The sequence below is a fragment of the Penaeus monodon genome, chromosome 5 (genome assembly GCF_015228065.2).
Source record: "Penaeus monodon isolate SGIC_2016 chromosome 5, NSTDA_Pmon_1, whole genome shotgun sequence".
In the NCBI taxonomy this organism is placed as follows: domain Eukaryota; kingdom Metazoa; phylum Arthropoda; class Malacostraca; order Decapoda; family Penaeidae; genus Penaeus; species Penaeus monodon.
The window spans coordinates 49636865-49642522 of record NC_051390.1 but is presented as its reverse complement, the minus strand read 5'-3'; positions in this window follow the sequence as shown (position 1 = coordinate 49642522).

Below are 5658 nucleotides of genomic sequence, written 5' to 3'. Positions count from 1 at the left end.
GTTTTTGGGGGGGTTTGGCAATAGGGTAAGGTATTAATAAGGGAGGATGGGGTGGTTGATGTTGGAGGTTGTGGGGTAGAGGTGATGGAAGTTGAGCGTGCTGGGAGAGTGGAAATGTTCCTTAAGGATTGGTTGTTGGCTACTGTACTAGTAGGCATTGATGAGGGGGTAGTTGTTGCAGTGTTCGGAGCCGTGGTCAAAGGAGAGCCTGGGGTCAGGGAATCGGGTGGGTTTACATCGTTGGGGCTATTTGATAAAGGGGTAAGCCTCATTGCCCCTAATAGTGGAGATAAGTTTTCATTACTGGCCATGGTAAGCCTGGATTATGTTAGGGATAAAAACAGTCCACCCCTCAGGGTCCCCTTGAGGGGTAAGGGCTAGATAAAAATCAGGGGAATACCGTGCCCATGGCTCCTTCAGGCCGTTCAGGACTGGCACAAAGTCAGCCTTTCATCCTTTCAGCACGGCTCTCACACCTTAGGAGGTGGATAGCTGAAGGGTTTGGTGAAGGGACAGAAACGAAAAGTGGGAAGGAAAATAAAGACCATGCAAAATTAGTTGAGTCGAGGGCTGAGTCCCAAGGTTGGGGAGTTCCCCATCATTGGGTCCCAGTCTCCGCCTCCTAAGCCCCCCCACGACAACAACGGGCAAGGGATTGGGGGGGAAATAGGAAACCAATATTAACACTGCAGAGTAAATGAATATAAACTGATTCATTGTGATGTTACATTTTATAATAAATCTTGGTTCATGTACTATCAATGTACAGTATAACTGTTTGGGAGCTTGTGTAAACATGAATCATTGTGCATTATCAATTTGATATGGTACTTATAGTGATTACATAAAGAAAGGCATAGAAATTTCCATTTTGAAATAAAAATATCCTAAAATAGTATCCAAAATCAATCATCCATATTACTCTTATAAGTCACATATCTGGTTCTAGGGAAAAAAAATCCTTCCAGTGCTCATATATTCATAGACTATTTCCAACCCTTTTGTCTGAGATACAGCGAAAAAAATCATGTTTTACTACTTTGTTTAGAGTATTTCCAAAATAGCAGTAGTTCTTTCTTCTCAATCTTAAATTAATTAAAGCATAGGGCAATATATGTTAGTGCATATCATGCTTAAAAGGACATTGGATGTTGGGGAAAAAGGGGGGAAAGGGTGGCTAATCATTGGTGTTTATGTATGTGTTCTGAGATGTGCATGTATAGGTTGGTGGAAGGTGTCTACTTTGTTTGCATGTATAATGCATTGTGGAAAGTATGAGTGTTTGAAGGAATCTGTACTAGTGTGGTATGTCATGTACTTCTGGTTTACTGTAAGCATCACATGCATTAGTTGTGTTTGCGTGGTGTAAGTAATATTATTCATTTATGTCAATTTGGTTCTTTGTGATTCTGAAAATAGTTGTTAATCTATGTGCTTGTTTGCATATTGTGAGAGCATCTTTATTTAATTGTTGTTTGACATGTGTTTGGATACCAGGAATTATGGTGTAATTGTTTGTAATGAACATGGCTGAGACAGTGTTTATCTTTTCCAGTTTATTAACCCAGGAAAATGCAGTGCTCATTTTAGATTTTTGTGTGTGTGAAATGTCTGCACATAGATGGCTCTGCAATTGCTTAGCCACAAAGAAATAAGTTAGTAGACTATGTGACAGCAATATAACATAACATAAAATATTTGTGAAAATAAGGAAAAGGGTAAAATGGTGAGACATTCAGTACTCAAAATAGGCTCATTGGTGACTTAGTACAAGTGGAGCCAACTATGTGTAAAAACAATTAATAAAGTAAACTCACAGTGGGCATGTCATGTACGTATATGCCATGCCCATCAGTTTTGGGTTAATATTTGCTTGTGTGAGTGGGTTCCACACTGCTGTGCAATACTGCAGTTTTGGATGGACAAGTGCGGTCTACCCCAGTGTTCTATTTGCTCCGTATTGTATATTGTCTATGTGTTGAAGTTCATGTTGGTGTGTAGTGTGATGCCTACGTATTTGTGTTGGTGTGTTGGGTAGCTGTTGAGATGAGTAATGGGATTCTATGGGTGTTTCTAAGTAAGTGAAAAGTAGTTTGCTTTCATCAAGCCTGAGTCTGTTTGCCATACAGTTTCCCATTATATGAGGGAGTCTAGGTCAGTCTGGAGGAGTTGACAGTTGTCAGGTATCTTGATCAGTCTGTGTAGAAGGCCTTTTGCACACAATCCTAATGATCACATCCATGGACAGCTTGCACCTGTAATGATGTGGAAATGTGTAGAAAGATGATTTCACCTCAAAATTGCCCTATACATTATTTTTTCAGCTTTATTGGCAAGAGAGACCTTGCAAGATAATTTTCAGATATATGTTAAATCTGGGGGTAACATTGGGGGGAGATAACAGGCAACTGCATAAACAAGAAGTACACAATATATAGGATGAAAAAATATCAATGCATATTACAAGTTCATTCAAATATCCAACACCAAGGATGTGGTTAACCATAATTTACTTTTTTTCTACCTTGAAACAATAATTGACAGTTATTGAAATTCACCTCCCTTACAATTACCCAGAGAATTAGTAAGGTATGTGGATAAGCCTTATGTTTTCGTAAGTGTTACACAAAACATACTAAAAGAATCGCATAAGGTACACTGTCAAATATATTTCACTCCTTTGTGTTCTTCACCAAATGATGGCTTATCAGTCAAATTACTTTCTGTTGCTAAAGAATTATAAAATACTAGATTAAAAAAAAAACACTAAACACACACACACACACACACACACACATACACAAAACAGTGAAGGAATTATAAAATACTACAGAATTTAAGACACTAAAAACACATAAAACAAACAAACATTAAAAACACAAGAAACAGAAAGAATTATAACACACACAAAATAACAACAACAAGAAAACACTAAAAACACACATACACACACACAAAAGAAAACACTAAAAAACAAGAAAACGCTAAAAAAACACTTAAGAATTAAAACCTTTTTTCTTACAGAAAAAAAAAATGCTTCCACCATTTGGCATTCTCCTCGGCACTCCATATTGGTCTCCATTTTCATAAATCTAATTTCTTTTGAGTGTCATCATGTATAAAGCCGTAATATTTTAGTTAAATAAACTGACGTGAAGTTTATCATGTCCTTGTTTTTGTATTTAGTGACGGGTGTGTTGTCTTGTTTAATTACAGGTCAAGTACCATTATCTATAACAGCTTATACGTCATTTTAAACATCCTATTTGCTATCGATAATATATCTATCGTTATAGATATGTATATGTATATCGTATTAGTGAAATATACTTTATCTACATGAGAAAATTCATAATTAATCTCGATTTTGCGAGCTGGAATTAATGTACAATGTTGACTGTTATCAGCAATAACCTCATATTATTATTATTAGTAGTAGTAGTAGTAGTATTAGTATTTTTTGCGAATTATCGTCATAACAGGGTAGTTTGTGATGAGCATTGCAAAAAAGAGCACTCTGGCGACACTTAAATACAGTCAAATTTCGTTATAAGAAGCTGAGCCAAATGCAAATGAATATGCAACAAACCAATGAAATGTTATTTAAAGATGTAATTTGTCATTTCACCGCAGAAAGAAAGAAAGAAAAAACTTATGGCATAATTGGATTTGAAATTGATTTTGAGTTTGAAAAGGAAATTACGAAGGGTGTTTTAGAGTACAATGTAAATAGGTAGAAAAATCTTTCCGTACGATGTTAACAAAGATTAAACAGAAAATATATAATAATTTTAATTAGGTTGTCTTTAGAAAACTTTTCTAGTGTAGAATGGCTTCCCTCATATAAATTACTGGTTACATCGGGTTAACTATAATAGGCCCTACTGACCACATGCTTTGTTGACGGATTGAAGACGGAATTCTGTTTTAAATACAGAAAGAAAAAGAAAAAGAAAGAGCAGTGATAATAATAAGAACCAGGGAGTGTCATAGGACATAGTCTATAATTAATTGAGATACCTTATAATCTGATATTTTTATGCACGCTTTATGAATAATAAAGTAAAATGCTAATTTTCTATATTGTAATACCTCTGCTAATAAAATCTGAAATATGGTCAGTTGCCGGTATTAAATATTCAAAAAGATCAAAAACTGAAACAGTCAATAAGAATGCCACGCACGCGAGCGTGTGTGCGTTGCATACGTGTGTGTGTGTGTGTGTGTGTGTGTGTGTGTGTGTGTGTGTGTGTGTGTGTGTGTGTGTGTGTGTGTGTGTGTGTGTGTGTGTGTGTGTGTGTGTGTGTGTGTGTGTGTGTGTGTGTGTGTGTGAGCAGTCACTGCAGTTACTGCGATGGAATTTCTGGATAAACAAAATGAAAAAGTGTTTAAAATTTTGCTGTCACAAATGATACAATTTTTATTACACCTACCAAAGATAAGCTGTCAGACGTTATCTTTTACATATTTATGACGCTAATAGAAAATTTCCTTGCGTTTTTTTTATATATACTAAATTTTCAGAAGTTTTCTCCTAATAACTGTTATCACCCATTTTTCTTTCAAGTCAGGGCACTGCTGTTGCCAAACAAGATAAAGGCGAATAGCTTTCATAACTCAAGCAAGTGGTAATGTAGAGTGTCATTTCGCAATATTACTTAACTGCATTTTCAAATCTTCTTCGTCAGAACTAAGGATTGTAGCTTCGTGGAAAGACATTTTATCATTCTTTTCGACATAAAGTGAAAATAGCAGCATACCGTTTTTGCAACATGCAATTATATTTAAGAAATCCCTGGGTATATTGCAATAGAAATGAGATAAATAGTTAAATGAATAGATATGAAAAAAAGGAGTGTGTTGATGACTTTCCAAAAGTGTTACACGCGTTGTAGAACTTATAAATAAACTAAGCAAGAGAAGCTTTACTGGCGGATACAGGAATACTCAATGGTGGGGGAAGTGATCTGAATATGTAATGAGAGGGCGCCGAATAATATATCTAATATAATATAATATGATATACCCATTTCACCACAAGTCGTGCAACAACTCAATTTATAATAATAATAATAAAAATAAATAAATAAATAAAGATTATAAAAAAAATCAGTTGGAAAACAACAATTTCCCGTCATCAAATCTAATTTTCAGATAATCAAAGAATAACTAGACGTTATGCTCTTACCCCCACTTAAGGTACATATATCTAAGTCTTTAGATCAGGGGTGGCCAAGATGTTGCTAGATGTGGTCGACTTTTACCATTGTCAATAGATTTCGAAAAGTTTCTTATGACAAACCATATCTTAACAGTATATTACTAATGAGATAGTTGACAGTACACTCTGCCTGTTACTAGACTTCGGCAAGTAGCCAGTTGTTACAATATAAGTGTTGTTCTTTACATGATGCGCTTAGTGTACAAAAATGTGGATTCACAAAGATATGTTGGAAGTAAAGAAGGCTGTGGTTTTAGGCCTACTTTTGAATGATTAATCGAAAACAGACTTTGTGATCAACAAAAGACTACCTCGGCTGTCTGGGCCAATAGTTACAGCCAATACAAATAATAACATTAGTACTGCTTATCATAGTAGTAGCAATGTTTAGACAACAGCATCATCAGCATTGTTAATAATGATATACGAAAATAATA